Here is a 20,874-nt window from a genome sequence, read left to right as displayed (position 1 = left end):
CTTCCCACGCGCCGCAAACATGTATTGTGCTTGAGCCGCAGTGACTTACTTACTCTAGCGCGCTTCTAAAAGGCAAATTAAGATAAGCACAGCATACTTTACAAAAAACATGTTTTCTTCATTAAGGCTGTCCTTGTTGGCCCCCGGGGGAGGAAGAGGTGCTAGCAACAATACCAATTGTGGTGTAGCATACCTCCCCTGGGTGTGGGGTGTGACATCACTGAGAATATAACAGAAGCAACAGTTTATTTGATTGGGAATAAGGCCAATCATTTAGAAATATCTTTTCTACAGTAGCAGTAGTAGGGCTGAAATTGTTTCTGTACATTCTGATAAAAGAAAATATTGGCTAAATTAAGTTTTTCAACTCACTGGATTGCATCATTTATGGAATTAAAACTACAAGAAGTTTCATTAACTTTTATTCCATTTGTTTATTCAATCTTTCATTCATAAAGACATTTCCATTGTTAACAAAATAAATTACCATTCCAATCACATCAGGCTTCGATAATAAACCCAATAATGTTCATGTACAATACATTAACCATACTGTACTGTAGATGTTTTAGATGTTCTATAATTCATTGTTAGATAACATAATTAATTGATTTGTATTACTGTAATTGGTAAATTGTTCATTTAGTTTCAATTGAATTAATTTAAATTCTTTCTAAAAATAGAGACAAAACATAGATTATAGATTTATTTATTACAACAGTTATGTGAAGTTTGAAGGAGATAGCTTCACTTTAATTGTGAAACAATTTATTTTGCTGCAGTTGATTGATTGGTTTAAATCTAAATAGATTGTAATTTTTTAAAGAATCGATATAGATTAATAATTAATCAATTGTTATAGATGTAGTAGATATTCAGTGTTCCTAATGTCTCCTTCCCTCTCACAATACATTATTACTTAAAGCTCAGTATCAAACTAGTTTGACAAAAAAAGTGTGATGTGCCCAAATATGGTAGTGATATGCCCAATTATGGTAATGATATGACATCATCATGTCCATATATGGGCTTATCACATTTGTTTGTCTCATAAAGTTTGATAGTGTAGACAGAGCTTTATAATGAACAACCCTGTGACAGTTAAACATGGTGCAGTATCATGTCCTTTGACAGCAATCTTCCTCATATGTGATACTGTATAATGAAAGGGTATTTAGATGGTAATAAGATATTCAGCTGCAATGGAAAAAGGATTCTGTAATTTATGCACACAAACTAATACAAACAATTAATTCATATCTAATCCGCCCTACAGTATTACCACACCATCTCACCTGTATATTTACATAACATACTTAACGCACCTGTTTAGCAACCCTATCCTTTGATCTTTTCCTCCACTTACCTGATTACTCAACATCTGTCAATCAAACTATGACGGGTGTCCACTTACGAGGTTCCCATCTCATCCCAACAGGATTATTTGAATTTTCAATTTGGAGAAATTAGATAAAATTAACAACGAGAAACATAACTCGTGGTTAATAAAAAATACAGCACGGGACAAGCCTTAAAAAAACGTCCTAATAGTGAATAAATGGTGTGAAATGTACGACCCTTTATTAAGGAATATACCATCATGTAAGTATGATGTTGAAAGTAATATAAATTTAAAGTCTAAATATAAATTTGCAGCTTCTTCTATATCATGAGAAAATTTAAAAGAAGGCTTTCTGTGATAAATGAATTAAAAATAATCTAAGAACTGTGAGAAAGATCTGAATTTGTTTTAGCTATAATTACAGCATGTGGATTTGTAAAAGTAAATGAGACATACAAATTGAAATAGACGGTATGTCACTTCTTCAATCAAATCTTCCCCACCCAGCTTAATCTTTCCCACCCCACCTCCAACCCTCTCCCCAGCCTAACATACGGTAACATTCTCCCCCACCCCCCCACACCAAAAAAACAACCTCTTGGGTACAGTTACCTAAAGATACTGTTTTTGTTTTTTCCCACACCCCTCATAACCTTTGACATCTACCCCTAGACTTCTCTAGAACCTACATGTCTGTAACTTCACAAAAAATGATTGCGTGTTTGTCTCCTTGAGTTATTGCAAAACAGCAATATTTAATAACTATGGTTTAATCTTAACACCTCTTGGGTACAGTACCTTAATGTATACTGTTTTGTTTTCTTCCCACGCCCTCATAACCTTTGACATCTACTGTACACCTAGACTTCTTTCTATACGGTACCTACATGTCTGTAACTTCACAGAAAACTATTGCGTGTTTGTCTCCTGAAGTTATTGCAAAACAGTATATTTTAATAACTATGGTTTTACCAATCTTAATACATCTTGGATACTTTACAAAATTAATTCACAAGCAAATCCAAAATCTTCTCCATCTCCAATTGAAACAAGCTGTTTATAATTGTGTAATCCTTTTCAAGTGTATAACAAAAACGAAACTGTCAAAAAAAAGGCTGATGAACTGTATCAATAAAAATTGTCAGTTTTTAAATATTAGAATGTACAAATTACTTTAAAATGACATACTTTATGAGTATGAAAATTAAGTTGTACAAATATATGTTTGATGCTGAATTCATTTAATTGGAGTATTAATTCTTTGAATTGTAAAAAAGTTTGTCATAATTCTCTGGTTATTTATGTACTAAAGTACTCATAGTGAATACAATTTGCTTTGTTGTTCATTTCCAAGTAACATTAATGTAAATATGGCCTTTAAATTGTAAACTCCAACAGCTGTATGCTTTAACAGTTTTATTGTGTAATATTCCGCAATGATTAACTACACTTTAGATTTGTCATTCTTTTTTTCTTTAAGTTTCAGAGGTTGTACTGTACACTAGTAAAAATAAGTATAATTCTATTCTTCTCTTCCAAGTAAAGTGATTATTTTAGTACTGTACTTGTTTTTTTGTATTCTTACATTATTATTATATTGAATCTATACAGTATCTTTAACTGAAGAAAGAGGCATACTGCCACTCTCTGATAATTGAATCCAGTCTAAAGCTCTGTCTGCACTATCAAACTAGTTTGACAAAACAAATGTGAACAAATATGACAGTGATATGCTTAAATATGGTACTGATATGACATCATCATGTCCATATATGGGCACATCACATATTTTTGTCACATAAAGTTTGATAGTGTAGACAGAGTTGTTCTACTTTGGTAGTTGGTTGGTTCTACTGTAAATTGGGAACTTTGATGCTAATTATCTGGCATCATCATCTTTTATTGATCGTGTTGCTACTATTCCATGATTTTTAGCCATCCTTGTTCCTTCCTCATTTTCTCTTTCCTTTCCATAATCATTGTTCAATTTTTTGATTAGTGGTTTCCTCACTCCTTCTCTGCACTTCTTCTTCAACAATGACTGCAACCTTTTGTCGAGGACACTGTTGTCTTCAGTGCAGTATCACCCTTAATTTAAACCTATTTATTAAGGCATGACAATGCAAATTTCTTACTATCTTTGCTGTTGATCCCTCCCTGTGACTCCCTAGCTTAGTAAGTCTTCGCTGTTGATCCCTCCCTGTGACTCCCTAGCTTAGTAAGTCTTCGCTGTTGAACTCTCTATCTTACCCTAATTGATAACTATTTCCATGATGTTGATAGGATCAATTCGCGTTGTAATTCTTAGTCTGACTCCCTAGATTAATAAATCTTCACTGTTGATTCCTCCCCATCTTAGCCTAACAACTAACTTACTTTAGCATCTTATACTAATTTCATGAATGTCCATTTTGACCAATCAAGTCGCTTTTTAATTCTTGTCACAAATTCTGTAACTTTAATTTAGGTCAAGTTCAAAAAGAATCCAAATAGATTAGTAAATCATCAATACAGTAAAACCCCTGACCCTATTAAATGATTTTAATAATTATTCCTGTTTGTTATCCTTTGTGTGATATTGTTAGTCTGTAATTAATTTTAAATATCATTTTTTTTATTTCTGTTGTTGTATGCAATAAGTCCTATTCCAATTTTCTATTTTTTTGCAATACCTCCCTCTATATTTGTTACGCATTGTACAAATAGGAAAATAAATAGTATTTCCTTCTTTTCTTTCTTGTTGGTGTATTTATTGTGACTCATTTTTTATAAGGCCCTTTTCAGACACTGCTGCGCCATAATATTTTGCGAATCATGCCGGCTTCTCTTGTCTAAGTCTAATAACGAAGCTGGCGCTGATAATGCCCTTATTTGGATCATCAGCTTGAGGGCACTATTGATTGATTGATTGAATGTTTTATTTTGAATACAGTGATGGATTACTGCAGTAGAGATTTCAAATACTGTATTTAAATTGCAATATTAATAGTTCAAAGTTTCATGTCAATTGAGTATCTTTCACTCTTTTTTATGATTACTAAAGCTCTGTCTACACTATCAAACTTTACGTGACAAAAAAATGTGATGTGTGTGTGCCCATATATGGACATGATAATGTCATAGCACTACCATATTTGTGCATATCACTTCCATATTTTGGCACATCTTTTTTTTTGTCGCATAAAGTTTGATGATAGTGTAGTCAGAGCTTAATACAATAATAAGAAGGTTGATGAATGGAGGGTAATAGATAGCCATTGTATAATATATTTACCGGTATTATTAATGATGGTATAATATCATATTGGTGTTTTCAAAAATACATACAGTCATTTTAAAATGTTTGATTAGGCAGGACATAGGCAGCTGGCCCGGGGGCTACCTAAATTTCAGAATATGCAATGCAAAAGACATTAGGTACACTTCAGGACCGTGTTTCACGAGTCGTCTCGTCTGGAGAAGATTAAACATGTTTAACGTTCACCCGACAACCTACTGTAAAAACTAGGGCCGACGCTATCTCATGACGACTCATTTGGATTCAACTCAAGACAGTACCGACTAGTCAAGGCGTTTCATCGGGCCTCGTCGTACGACTCTGTCTGGGTTGGCCTTTAGTAGGCAATAGTAGTTCTGTAGGCCTATAGTATACTCTAGCAACCTCTTTTATGCCTGCCATACAGTATGAGGTGGAAGGCTGGATGTTTACTGAATCTGCAGTTGCGCAATCTGGATTGACAGGCTGCATTTATCCTTGTTTGCCATAGGATACTGGCAATACTTAGAGTTTGCTGGGATGACACAAAGTGTTGACATGACCTTTTGACACTTCTCATCATATCTGTATTTTACAGATTTTTGTTTTTTTCGGTATTTTTTATATCTGGAGTTTGTCTTGTGGTTTCGGCCTTCCAACCCGTTTTAGACAATTGAGGTCGTACGTATCCGTGTGACTACTCACCGACAAAGAATATGCCAACTTGTTGACTTTCATCACTTATATAATTTCACCGAAATAAAATTGAATTTTACCCACTATTTTAAAATGACTTCGCAATTTGACAACTTTTCTATAATTAGTCATTGTGATTTTTTGTAAATTTGTCGTTCAAAGTGTTCTTATGCTGACTCATTGTCAGCCATTAGGGGTGAATATTTCACTCTACTATTTACAATATTGTATACCGTACAGTGTGTTTCATAAAAGTATAGCCAAAACCGAGGCTTATTTGCTCATGGCCATGCCTATTTCCATTAAATCATTTAGGGGTTATAGGGCCAGATCCCGCCCACTATATTGTGTATAGTTTGTGTGGGGGTAAGCCCCTCCTCCCTCACAAATAAGTCTGAATTATACCTTCTCAAGTTTTATAACTATTCCATTTTATTATGTCCTTTAGGGAGCCCACCATATGATAACAACCCCAATTCCAGTAGACAACGCGAAGGGATTTAGACACCAGTTCGTTGGCTGCGCTAAGAAGGAGGACTATTCCATTTTTCATTTCGGTATAAATGCGGATTGAAAATACCTCTTTTTGATCATGTGATGAAAATCATCCATAAAACATTGCCATTTCAATCATTGGTACCATTTTGCCTCCCTTTTCTTAATTGTTTTGCCCATGTGATTCCTTTCCAGAGCAATGCCCTAATGGTCTTAATAAAATGTAACTAAATTTACCCAAAATAATTAGGTCATCCATTGACCCAAAAGCTACCCCCTTTCCTAAACCATTGGCAATGTTTAGCCAATAGAAGAAGCTTCCTTCCTAGCAGATCAATGTCCTATCATTTCACACCAAAATGCTGGTTCAACAAACTAAATCACGCCCCTAGGCTACGACAACTTAACATGGAATAATTAATTTCTTTGCGTGTTGTCTAATCAAATCTCGTCATTTGTAACATCTTTGATTTTATTTTGGTAACATTCTTAGAATTTTTTGAAGAATTACCATCTTTTTTTATGAATCAACTCCTGTTTAATTTATAGATATTTTAGTTTTTCTTGCGCAATTTTTCCGTTCTTTTTCTCTAAAAAAAACAGTTGATTTTTTATACAAATTGTGAGAAACTTTGCCGCGATCTTGACTCCTGTTTGACAACTATGTGTGAAGGAAAAGTATTTTTTAAACAAGAACACTGGCTCCTACAGTACCCTTGTGAGTTTTGTTAAAAAGTAGTGACGTTCAATTGTTCTGAACCTTGATAAACTTCACACAATACTATGAATATATTTGATTTAATGTCTACTATTTTCATAATACTTGTTTCTATTGCTAACATTTTTTTTTATAAGATTCTAAAGCTCTGTCTACACTATCAAACTTTATGACAAAAAATTGTGATGTGCCCATATATGGACATGGTGATGTGATCACTACCATATTTAAGCATATCACTACCATATTAGGGCACAACACACTTTTTTTGTCAAACTGGTTTGATCGTGTAGACAGAGCTTTACTTTTGTAGGCTTCTAAAATACTGATGCTCCTCCTACCCCTTTCCTGCACAGTGGTTCAAACCATAAAACTGATATTTGCTTTAATATAACATTTTCATATTTATTTGTTTCTACTTTATTGAAGAATTTATTATTTCGTTATCCAAAATATAGGCTTCTAAATGAAAGTACAGATCATATAATTATCATTTCACAGATCTTTCTTTCAACAGCTGTTATTCTTCACTTTTGTCATTTTTCGTCCCTTTAAGCTCTTCCCTACCAATTTTAGAACATCACCAATATGTCAGTCTGAATGTGACGACGGCAAAGGAAGATATAATTAGTATAGTCAAAAGTTGACTAACTTGTCCCATTGGACACAATCCTGCGTTTGGTCTGTAACATTCAATGTATTTCCTACTGTATAATCTGTGGTTAGTTCCAATTTTATTTTTTTTTCAAACATTCTTTTCATGAATATTGAACTCTGTTAGTGTTAGTGTTTAGTACATCAACAAAATATGCCAGATGAATGAAGTCAATTTTATTCTTCCTTGTGGTCCACTTGATAACTAATGCACGGTTATTTGAAACTTAAAGAACATTTAGTTTTTACTGAAGTATGTTTTTCGTCTACTTGTTGTAATTTAAACAATTTTATTATTTTTTACGGAAAAAACATCCTGATATATAAATTCATCTTGGCCCTTGATGAAAGATGAAAAACATGTTTAACCCAATACACATTTTTACCTTTGCCTTTATCTATTGTTACTGTACTATAAAATACCGATTTTTAAAAATATTTATCTATACAGGTAGGTCACCTGCTTTCTCTGCAATGCATTTATAACTTTTCCAAGTTTTTTTTCATGAGTCCAATACCTCTATCAAATGATTTTTTAGTCCACTTCAATGCATTGTTGTAATTACCCAATATTACCTGTGTATTTAAAATATAAAGATCCTGTGCATTATATCATCTGATTGGTTTTTGCTGAACTATGATTAAAGAAGGTCATTTATAAATTAAATTTTAGTCCTGATGACCAGGGCATGGAAACTAGGCCATAGGGAGGACAATGTCTTCCTTGGTATTTCCTGGTGCATAGATAAGTCTATGATTTGAACTTCTGCCTTTGGGCTTATTCTCATTTATGGCAATGCCCCTTAAAAGAGTTTGAAATTTTACACAAACTGTGGTACAGTAGGAATAAGAGAGATGTGATCAGAATACTTTGGCGCCATGCTCATGGCAACAGGACAGTATAGGAAGTTTGGTTTATATTATTACGTGTTAATAAGAATATTGAAATCTTGATTCATAATTTTTACTTAAAAAATTAAGTAATTGATAGAAGTATTCCCCACCCCCTTCTTCTTCCCCCCTTTCTTTCTCTCCTCCCCCTCCCCCCCCCCCCCATTATTTGCTCGTATTACGGTAACTGGAATATTGGAAACACTTTATTAATTGGTTTCCGGTTCTACAATACATTGTCGTCTAACCAATAGTTATTTCTACTCTTCTCTTTATACATATCCAACAGCGAGTAACTCGATGGATAAACTATTTAATAATTTATCGTGTTTGAAACTAAGTCTCATTTGAAGCTTAGGGAGTGAAGTTGAAAGAGTCGTGAGTTATATTACAACCCTGGCATTAGGTCGGGATTGAACCCCAGCACTAGGTCAGGATTGAACCCCGAACCCTGGGATTGGAAGGCAGGCATGTTAACCACCAAGCTACAGTATAGCTCATACTTTGCAATGCCATATTATTACAGAATTTAATCGGCCTTTCAATTCAAATGTTCCCTAATCGTTACTTTCCCCTTATCAATGTCGAGATCTATCATGTTGTTTAACATCAAGGAAACGCATAGGAGTGGTTACATATGACGAGTCTAGTAACATTATTAGCGGGCACTGTTTGCGGTGAAAATGACAAGACTCGAACCCAATCAGGCAGGTGATCCGCGTCAACAGTTGCGGTACATGCCTGCATCGATGATTCGATGAGGGTGTATCTGGGCTGCTGTGTATCACTCTTTACCAACTGCTTCGAAAACGTCAACTAACGAAACGACAGTTGTTGTTAAGAATACAACGAATCAAGGACACGGGTTGCCATGTGTCCGGAGTTGTTTCTATTTTTATGGAAATAATTATTATTTTGTTTAAAAAATTGTTTAATCCAAAAAAGAAGAATATTTTATATGCTTTGCTGCAGAATAGAATTTTAGATTTTGAAACTTTCTAAATATAAAATAACAAACATAAAATTTCTTGTTAAAAATAAAACTCTTTATTATTAAATAATATGCATAAAAACTTTGTACCCATTAGAGTTTGCACATACAGTATAAGTAAAAATATATATTTTTATTTTATAGTAGACCTTTTTAAATTGACCTGTAGAAAAGTGTACTTAAGTTACAGCAGACAACTTCCTTTATACTTTAAAAAAAGAACTTGTTTTGCATTTAATTTAAAAATGTTTTACTCAAATTTTAAAACTATATTTACTGTAGTAAACCTTACTTGCTTTAATTAACAGGAAAGTTTAATTAAACTTTCTGAACTTAAACTCCCAAAATACTATCTGATCATACCATGGAGGAATTATTTATATAATTAATTTTTCTTTTTCCATGTCTATTTTTATTGGAATTTTAGTCCTGTCTTCATAATGTGTATGTACGTTAGTAACTAATATTATACGGCCTATTCTATACCATGAGACAGTACTGTACACTGTCCACAATGAGTTTTTAGTATGATATTGAGTATTAGACCATTTTGAAGACTAAAAGTAGGTATATTTTTGTTCTTGTGTTATGCACTCTTTAATAAAACCTGGTCCGTTATTAGAAATACCCACTGACTGTAGAGCTTTAGCCCTTCTTGCCTTTGTATTATATTGTGAAGACTAAAAATAGGTCTATTTTTGTTCGTATTATGCTAATAAAACCCTGTCCGCTATTGGAAATACCCACTAACTGTAGAGATTTTAGCCCTTCTGATAAAATATTGTATATGGTGAAGACTATAATAGAGGTCCATTTTGGTTCTCTTTAGAAAGTCAATCACTATTTAATAAAACCTGATCAGTTATTGGAAATGTCCACTTTTTGCTTTTACAAAATTAGCCAGAATATTTTGATACATTTGCTTAAGCTCTGCCTATACTATCAAACTAGTTTGACAAAAAACTGTGATTTGCCCAATATGGTAGTGATGTACCCAAGTATGGTAGTGATATGACATCATTACGTCCATATATGGGCACATCTCATTTTTTTGTCACATAAAGTTTGATAGTGTAGACAGAGCTTTATACTAGTCCAAGTCTTAATTCAATTGAACCGTTAGAAATGAAAGTTCAATAATATTGGCAATTAAGAGACTCATATTAATAAATTGTGTCTGTTTGCGGTTGATTTAGAATAATGAACATTCATTGGTCAGTCTTCAACAGTTCATGAAAGTCAAGGCTAATAAAACATACACGAAGTATAAATTCTCTTGTATCTATCTTTACATTACTTAAAATTTACCGTGTTGAGTGATATAAGGCAGACTATGTCATTTAGAAATTGTCACTTTCTTGACGTTGTCACTTGTGCGCATAACATCATGTGATCATTTTAGATTAGTCACATTTTTAAATAAAAATCATGTGACCAATGTTTAATCATAATTTAATCAATTTTAATCATAATAATTAGCATGTTGTGGTCAGATTTTATGTAAATATTTGAACCAATTACAATTTTTTTCTCTTTCTTTATTTCCATTCATCATACACAATCATAAACATACATAAATAAGCATAGTACAAAGAGAAAAAAAGAATGAAAAGGGGAATCTCGGAAGCATAGCTTATACAATTAGGAGGGAGTAAGAATACATATAAAGGATGTTGAATTGCTTAGTGACTTACTGTACAGACCAACCGACAAACCAAGTCTCCGGAACGGTGTAAATGGTTCCTCTGCTTCTAATTCATTTTTTGGTTATTCTTTTTCTATACTCTTATTTGAAGTCAACTCAACGTGCAAATATATGGAAAAAATATCTCTATTAGTATAATGTATAAATTTATTTTAGATTCTATACTACTAGTAGGCCCTAGTTTGGTAACTAATGACGAAAAAAACATTTCCCCAACACATTTTCCGCTTACTGGATTACGCACATGGCATATCTATTGTTTACTGTATGCAAACGCCTAAGATAGTTTTTATAGCACCCTCTCTTGTTTGGCTATGTTTCATAAATTCTCCTGATATTTTTAACACGTTTCCAACTTGTTGATCCTGGAATTTTTGTTAAGCAGATTTGCATTCCCGTTTAATTGCAAAAGACATTATATAAAACATGTACGACTTTTGCTTTAAAATGACTGATGAGTAAAGAAATAAATAAAAGTTCAATTAATCGAGGCTGAATGTGGAATATCAGTATAAATAACATGAAATTACAACTGAGGCTGACAGTTATTTGTATCAAAAAATAGCTAAAGGAGATTTTAACAATTACCCCCACTACACACTCCCTCCGCATGGGACGTTCTACACTCTTATAATTGAAACTGTCAGTGCTTAACCCATGTAATGAATTTTCCCTACAAAGAATTGCCTGTTATACCTTATCGTAATTATACCCTCAACACCTTTATTTAGAAATTGTTCTATTTCAAATTGGCCAGATCACTTTACGATATATCAAAAACCAAATTTCGTTCTGTTTTTCCTGCATTCTGATTGGTTCGTTATCTTCGAAATCTTACAGAGCATTTGGTAAAAGTTTGTTGTATGTTGTTATGCCTTGAAGCGTAATAATTTCCTGAAAACCAAAGAGATATTGTTCTATTTCGGATGCAATCGAATTACCTGTTTGTTTCAGAGCGTATTTGTGACTAGGTTTGTGAAGTTTGAGGAGAGATACATCTCAGTACAGGTGTGCCAAGGGGCCTTCAATCTCTCTAATTTAGATGACAATTTCCAGCAACTGTTGTATCTATTTAGGCAATTATTCAAATCAATCTAGATAAAAGGGAACCTTTTTAGTGTCAATCAGTGGAAGATAAACCAGACCACATCAGTTGTTTCTCTCTTGTTAATCAATCATCTTTTTTTGTCATTCATATTTTGAAATCATACCTCCGTTTATTTCAAATATATGTTTTAACACTACGGCCAACTCCTATTCAGGGACACACCTACTTAAGTTATGTCTACACTATCAAACTAGTTTGACAAAAAAAAGTGTGATGTGCCCAAAGATGGTAGTAATATTCCCATATGGAAGTGATATGACATCATCATGTCCATATATGGGCACATCACATTTTTTTGTCACATAAAGTTTGATAGTGTAAACACTCCCATGAAACAAGTGAGAAGCTCAAATGTACTGATGATACTACTTGAGATTGATCCATGATGATCCATAGGATTATTTTAATACATTAACTTTTATCCAATGAGAATTTTCTCTATACTGCCCTCTATAGTTTAGAATTGATTACAATCATCAGTGATGTAATCATCTTTTAATTTAATTTTTGCTTTTTTCATTCCATTGTCACATTACATCCACATTTTGAATGTGTAGCCGATTTAAGACAATTAAAGAATTAATCTAAAGAAAAAAAAGAACCCCTCTGAATATGGGATATTTTCTTCCATCTCAACTCTTTAAAGCTCTGTCTACACTATCAAACTAGTTTGACAAAAAAGAGTGTGATGTGCCCAAATATGCATTGGTATGGCCAAATATGGTTGTGATATAACATCATCATGTCCATATATGGACACATCACATTTGTTTGTCACATAAAGTTTGTAGACAGAGCTTAAGAGATCTGTATTCACCAACAACTCCTCACCTATATCTACAGTAGTGCCTATTAATAATTTTGTATTTGTTATTTTATTAATTTCGGCAAACATATTAAACAACAATTAGCTTGATTTATGTACAAAGATGAATATTATAAATTAATATGGTTTTTCTAATTAATTAAAAATAAAATCTTTTTTAAATGTATCAAACTTTTTATAGAAAAAAAATAAGAATGAATTTTTAACTATTGCTCTATTTAAAATATCATTCCTATATAAAACAAGAAGTATTTCTTAAAAAAAACGCCACTTGACTTGTTGACGTAACATTTTTAACTATTGCTCTATTTAAAATATCATTCCTATATAAAACAAGAAGTATTTCTTACAAAAAACGCCACTTGACTTGTTGACGTAACATTTTTAACTATTGCTCTATTTAAAATATCATTCCTATATAAAACAAGAAGTATTTCTTACAAAAAACGCCACTTGACTTGTTGACGTAACATTTTTAACTATTGCTCTATTTAAAATATCATTCCTATATAAAACAAGAAGTATTTCTTACAAAAAACGCCACTTGACTTGTTGACGTAACACTAACAGTTTTAATTATTGTTCTTTCTTAAAAAATAATGATTTTTATCAATTATTTTTGTTTAACAATCATTAGTAAACATTTTGTGTAATGTAAATATAGTCTGGCATAATGTAGGCCTACAGAACAGATCATAAACTAAACTATAGTACTGTACCTATTCCAGGGTCGGGCAGTTGGTAACTTGTGGAAACAGGCTGAACTTGTTTTGAACTTGTTAGATATACATTGTGGGGTATCTAGGCCTGGCTGGAAGTTGACAGCATGGCACTGCTGTATCAACCGCAAGGTTGAGAACAATAATAATTAGTAACAATCTATTAAGGTAACAAAACAAATATTTTCTTAAATTATACAATAAAAATTCCAGGAACAGAAAGCTTTTACGTCTGTGAGTTTACCTTATTAATAGAAACAAAACAAACACACTTCAAATTACTTTGCTAAAGTCATTTCAACTTACATTCATAGCATGTGATCTTTACCAATGTAGATGTTGCGTATAGTTTCCATAGCAATGGCAATTCCTCACTGTTGTAAAATTGTAGCACTTTAGAATTACCAGCCTGCCCTCAAGGTAATAAAAACAAAGTATTATTTGTATTGTTCTTCAGTTCAAATTGAATGAATGTAATCAGCTATTGGTGGAAGGTGTTGCCTGGAGGGATGGACGCTTACTGCCGTCTGTAACGCTTTAATTTCTGGATGATATTGTTATTTTAAAATGTTTCTCTCTACTTAAATGTTCTAAAACTTGATGTTTTAAAAGCACTTTGGTGCATGTTGATGGTAAAAAATATATTTTTAAATTAGATCATCTGATCTTATCCATAAATGCCTAGAGGCTGATTCTGGTATGCCATTTTACACTCATTAAAATATAAACAATTACAAAATGGTTTGCGGTGGGTCTTTTTGAATGTATCTAAAAAGTATTTAAAATTAGATCATCTCAATCGTATCCATAAATGTCCAACATCTCATCTGGTTGGCCTTACAAAATGTTTTGCGGTGTGTTTGATCTGTAGCATATATCTACAAAATAGCATAATGCTCTGTCTACACTCTAGCAAACTAGTTTGACAAAAAAAGTGTGATGTGCCCAAACATGGTATTAATATTCCCAAATTTGGTAGTGATATGACATCATCATGTCCATACATGGGTACATCACACTTTTTTTGTCACATAAAGTTTGATAGTAAGACGGAGCTTTACAGTCATATATAGTCGATGAAGTTAATTTTAAATGTTATGATTAATTTATCCTATTTTTAGGTGACAATACTGCACTGTACATCATTATTTTTCAATGTATCTATTCTTTATTTGATTTTCCTTAATACACTAGAGACTGAATGATGCAATGGGAAAAATGACAAGCATATGTATACACCATTGAACATCTTGCCAAATGCCAAGCTGTGAGTTGTACGTTAGGGATGAACAATCCCGTTCTTATTACTTCTATTAAGCTCCTCTGACTCACAATACAGGATGTTACTCTATTCCATAGTGTTGTCATTTCTTGAATACGTTGAAAGGTCGATGACCTATGGTTGTGGCAAACAACGGACAATGAGTGAGTGATGTTTTAATGCGTTTTATGTAAAATCTGTCCATCACTTTTCATTCTCAATTAATTTTTTGGATCTTGTTTTCTTTGGTTAATGGCCAATTGGGATGTTATAGTTGATGTTTAAAATGTCAAACGATTGTACCATAGGGGCTGCTTCACACTTGCTCATGTTTATTGCTAACTTATACAGTTTAAACATTATTTTCTTGTAAGAAAAATCAATTTTCTTGATCAAAACATGGCCCATGTCAAGCAACCAGTTAAATAATGTTCCCACAAAGGTAATGTGCACTAGAATACACACTTGTTGAGTGTTGGAAAGCCACAGTATTTACATAATTATGGTGTTGTTTTTAAATTCAATGCAGAATAATTTTCTAGACTATTTTTGTAAGTATTAATAATTAATATTTTGTTGATTTTAACCACCGCAAAATACTTTTCATAAAAAAAAATGATATTTTTGTTGTTGTTCAACAAGAATATATACAGTAACAGTAAATGGTTAGTTTTAAAATAAAATAAATAATTTCATTAATACATGAAAGGTTTATGTTCTCAAGACATTTGAAAGAACTATATTACATGTTTATGCAAGTCAATAACATTGTCATCCATTAGTACTACTATTAGTAAGTATTAGTTAATGACGTGTTGTAAAATTACTGTGGAGGCGGATAATGGGATGAAATATAATAAAATAAATTATCTTTTCTACTTTAATTTTTAAACTGTTCCTATTTGAAGAAAAATTTGATGATATCTTTGTATTACTATTACTAATATCATGTTGAAACACCGGTTCTTGTCATATCACCAAAGTTAAGCAACGTTGGGCCTGGTTAGAGCTCTGGGGGAGTCTGGGGAGCTGGGGTCCCATCAGGTATTTGAGATCAGCACTGCTGACTGTTATGGCAGCCTCTGCATCCAGTATGTGCCTCTTACGTATTGGCTTATGCCTCTCCTCTGGTCAAGGTGGGCACTGGACGAGACCCTTGATCAATGATACGACCAATCAAGGTGCCAAGTCCTGACCTAGTTTCATCCATCATTCAAATGAATATTGGCATTGTCGTTCATGACAGACGTCAAAATAAATATAAATAAATTACTAAACAAGTCATTTTAAAACAGACGTGCATAAAGTTTGGATAATGCTTCACATCAACATTTAAATATACATTAAAGATCCTCAGATTTCCTTAGTACATTAAATCCTTAATCCACTTAATCTCTTATCATTTTTTTCTAAAACCTTTTTGTTCGAAACTAATCTTTTATTAGGCTTGGCGTGATGCCATCGTGCGTAGGTTTTTCCCTGATGAATCTGCCACATCTCATCATTTGATTTTTATCTTCTTCTTTCCCACCATCTCGCCCTTGTTTCCGCCTAATTTGTTCCTACATGATTTTCCAGGTGTTAAAAATTTAGTGACGGATGACGGTAACCATAATGGCATCATATTTATAACCTGGTAATCATTTCCAGAGAATACTTGTTAATTTTTAAAGATAAGATCAAAGTTTAGCTGAAAAAAATGGAGCTTCTAATGTTGCGGCACAATTCACGCCTCATATAATTTATGCTCATCATTATTTTATCTTATCTATGTCATCGGAGTTCAAAACATATTCTGTTTGTAATCAAAGTTAACTGTAAATTTGATCGATAAATATTTTAAAAGAGATGGGTCTGAATATGAAAAAATTACATGTGGCAGTTTCTTTGAATTTCAATTATACTTTGACGCTAAAATGGAACTTCAAGTTGAAGGAACGTAGAAATTTTGGTGGTCGATATATTAAAAGAGAAACATGATTGAAGAAACGTCCGTCAAGTTCTTTTCCAAGAATTATCATTTATTCATTTTTTGACATTCAACTTTTGTACTTTTTAATAATTTTCTTCAGGCGACGGTTTATTGAAATGGTTTTAGTACAATTTCAGTAGTTTTTTTAGATCTTGACTATAGTTGTCATCTTTTCAGGAAGAGAGGTGTTGCTGTTACTGTATGTTTGGTTTAATCAGTACTATATAATGTTGTGTACGCTAGGCCGAGGCTTAGTAAAATTAGTTCCTAAAAGCTCATTCTCATGTTCAGAAATGAATACGGGAAAATTACCTTTACTTACCTTATGCTAGCATGTTATTCAGTCAGTTAGCTACTAACTTTTATTCTCCCCCCCCCCCCCCACCCCCACTTTTAGAGTGAAGATTCTCCTTCCCTATTATGTGAAACTACTACTGCTGATTGAACATTACAAGAGGGAGGAGAGCTTTGAGCATCTTCCTATAAAACCAGATACCCTTACACGGCTTAAGGTTCATGCATTGACAAATGTAAGTGTGTACTTAATACTATCATATGATAATAAGTACTTTAGCCCAATTCATATGAGTATAATGTACTATACAATTTGCGCTATAAAAATCCTGTTATTATTATACAATCAATCAAAACCCAATTTATAAACCAATGGGATTAACTTTAATCTGTAAGTGTAATCTTTAGAGATTATCCTTTAGATTAATAATCGCCATCATCACTTGTTACGTTGTTTAAAGATTTAACCTTTGATTTGCAACGTAGCATTTGGGATTTTAATAGAATTTGATTTTGATAACTTTTTGAGAACAAGATATTTGAAGATGAAGAGTAATTGATAAACCATCGTTTTGGCTTTTGTCCATTTTTTTTAAGTCATTGTAATTTATGATCCAGATTGTTGCAATGTATGTCAATGGTACAGTATATTGGAAATCGTAAAAACTGACGCTAAATTAAAGAAATACTGTAGTCCAAAGTCTGAAAAAATTTGGCTATCATTAAGTAAGTGAGTGGGTGAGTGGTCGAGCGGTTAAGACGGTGGAACCTTAGCCATAACATTGGCAAGGGTTCGAGGCTCACTCGCTCCATGGTTCTTGTGGTAGAACAAGTCTTCTCAGATAAGGACTATAAACCGTAGGTCCAGTGTACACATCTAGCTCAGGTGCACTTTAAAGAACAGGGGGTTACCCTGGTGTACTAGTACATCACAGCCACTGATCATACCTGGGCCCTCTGGGTCAATTCAATACAACCATGTTTGACTATACTCAAATGAGGTTCTGCACAGTATAAGAAGATGATAATGATGATGATGAAAGAGAAATGATAGTGTGAAAGCCTTATCATTAGCATCCCTCTCCTAATTCGTTCGACCTTTTACTGAAATACATTTGACGCAAGAAAGAAAATATTTTGAATCGTCTCCTGTGGAATTTCAAAAAGATTTTAAATGTCACTTTAATCAAATATATTATGATTGCTGTAAATGAATCGTTCTTATTTTCCAAAATTGTTATCTCTTTGTGATTTGGAGAAATTAGATATGAAATATTTTATCAAAATTGAAATGTCTTTATTTAGACATTCTCTGCAAATGAAATTTCTTTGTCGTCAACTGTTGGACCCTTTTGAACCAAACTCCATAATGTCTTTTACGAGATATGAAATTGTGATGACTTAAAAAAAGATATAGACTATTAAAAACTACATATACTGTTGCCTTTTTAAAATTTGGTATTCCTGCCATTTGCTATTTTGGTACCCATGTAATGTACTTTTTTGATATCTATCAGACGGCTCTTGTATTTTGGTACCTAAGCAATGTACTGTTTTGGTATCCTTTAGACGGCTCTTGTATTTTGGTACCCATACAATATACTATTTTGGTATCCCTCAGACTGCTCTTGTTTTTTGGTACCCATGCAATATACTGTTTTGGTATCCCTTAGACTGCTCTTTTATTTTGGTATCCCTCAATCAGCAGAATTCTGCTATTTTGATACCCTTTAATCTGCTCTATTTGTTATGGTATATAGTTATCAAGGGTGGATTGCTATAGATTTTCTATCGTAGAAATGTACATAATGTTATGATTGTGAATTTAGCAAGTGTGACAAATATTACCTTATTTGGTATTTTACGCGGAAAGTATGCCCTCAATTACTGTAGGCGGTCTTAGCTAAAACTGATAGCAATGGTGAAACAGAGGTGGCTTTAGTAAGACTGTCTATCTGATAAAGCCGGATTTAATCAGGGAGTTAAGCCCATCAGTTAAGACTTTTTTATAGCAATTTGCCCCAGGGTACACATAAACGAACCCACATATTGTGGAAATTACCCAGCCTACGAGGCATAATTAAACTAGTAGTAGTTTGCACTTTGCCAAAAGTGTCTTTCATGCAACACGATTAATATAATAATGATTTTTAACTATTGCTCCTAACCCTCCCCTGATTGATCCTGTTCCACCCACCTCTAATTGATATGCTTAATTAACCAACAATTAAATCAGTGTATTGAGGAATAAAGGAGGAATAGGTTACCAAAAGCCTGCAAGTTAGTATCATAGCATTGATGATTGTCTCTGTTCAAGCTTTAAACGATTTTGCTAAGAGTATTGCTACAAGTGACAGAAGTACTGATACTTTTCTGGTCCTGTAAACTGTCAAATATTGAATTTTTGGAGAAGGCCACTCACGTTTGGGAAAAGTATTAATAATGAATTTGGGTCACACAGCAATTTATTCATTTGTTGACCAGCATTTACACTATGCAGTGCGGTCCAAGAAGCAACACAGAACAGAACATGTTGGAAAAAAAAACAAAAAGAACCTGAATAACTAAACTATCTAAACTAAAAGCAACAATACTATAAATTGATCATTGTGAGTACTTTAAAGAGGACCGTTTCTCCCATGCAGAACTTAAATATTTTATAAAATATATTTATTGAATTGTATGATTTATTAGAAAGAGCAACAGACTCTCTTCCTAAAATAAAACTTAATTTGTTTTCATCATTTGCATTTACAAATAATGTCATAGGTCATAATCATTACAGAGGGACATCATTTTCTAGGTTTCTTAATTCTTCTTTTATAATGTTGTCAAAAGTGTTACAGTTCAAAACAAAATGTTTTAATATCTTCAAGTTCACCATTGTTACATAGTGTGTTACTCCTTTCTTGGTCATTTTGATCACGTCCTGTACCAGACTGTAATTATATAAGATGTATACACACTACCTATGATATGCATAAAAATACTCATTTACATATCATTAACTTACTTTAATATTATAAAATGAGTGGGATGAGCTTTTCCTTTTAAGCCACATGTCATTGGACATTGCTTGACTGTGTTTATACTGCTTTAAGATATCGGTTTCAGAATGCGTGTTAAGCTCAAAATTAAAGATATTTTTCCACGCAATTTCCAAAGATCATTACCCGACTTAATTTTGATGAAATTTCAAGATTTTCAAAACACAATTATCTTTGTTTATATAATTGTTGTAAATTTTTAAAATGTTTTTAAAATAATATTTTTATGTTTTAGATATAATTGTGTTTATTTTGGAGGAGGCGTTACTATTACTAGTAATTTTTATTTTATGTAACTAATAATATTTTATTCAGTAAAAGATTTGTACAGTATATACTCTGTTCATTGTTACATTTTTGGTGTGACTACCTGTAAATGCAAGCAATTATCAAAATAGCATAAAGTTAAAAAAAAAACCTGAAATAACACACTTTAGTTATTGTATTTCAATTCTCCTGATGAAATCAGCTGAATATTGTTACAATTTGCTGGCCAGTCATCTCTGAGTGTTTGTCCAGCTTGAACTGTTAGCCCCACATCAGCCGCGACACGGAAAGGTTACGAGAACAAAATTCCTTAGAATAGGCCACCAACCAAAGTTGTTGCAACCTCTTGAACAGTTCAAACGTTCTTTAGTGATCAATTTCCGGTTTATTTATCCACTTAGGTCCTTTGAATAATCTTAACACCTTTACAAGATTATTATCTTCAAATTTTTATTCTTGAAGACTTTTTGTTTTCTTCCAAAACTTACTTTTTAAAACAAAACCATACCCAACGAAAAGTCTTAACACTTTTGTACTTTACAAGATTACCGTTTTCTAAAAAGTTTTATTTGTTAGGACTTTCTGTTTTCTTCCAAAAGTTACGTTTTAAAACAAAACGATTACTGTCTTCT

General features: G+C 32.7%; 1 protein-coding gene across 2 annotated transcripts in view; it reads left to right on the top strand.

Moving 5' to 3' along the window:
• The window catches only part of LOC144850861 (uncharacterized), a 96,489-nt gene that overhangs the window by 2,073 nt on the left and 73,542 nt on the right, over window positions 1-20,874 (top strand). The gene's annotated exons all lie outside the window — the stretch shown is intronic.

This window comes from Antedon bifida, chromosome 8 (assembly GCF_963402885.1).
Source record: "Antedon bifida chromosome 8, ecAntBifi1.1, whole genome shotgun sequence".
NCBI classification, from domain to species: Eukaryota; Metazoa; Echinodermata; class Crinoidea; order Comatulida; family Antedonidae; genus Antedon; species Antedon bifida.
The sequence above is the reverse complement of the archived record's forward strand: the minus strand, read 5'-3'. Positions and strand labels throughout refer to the sequence as shown.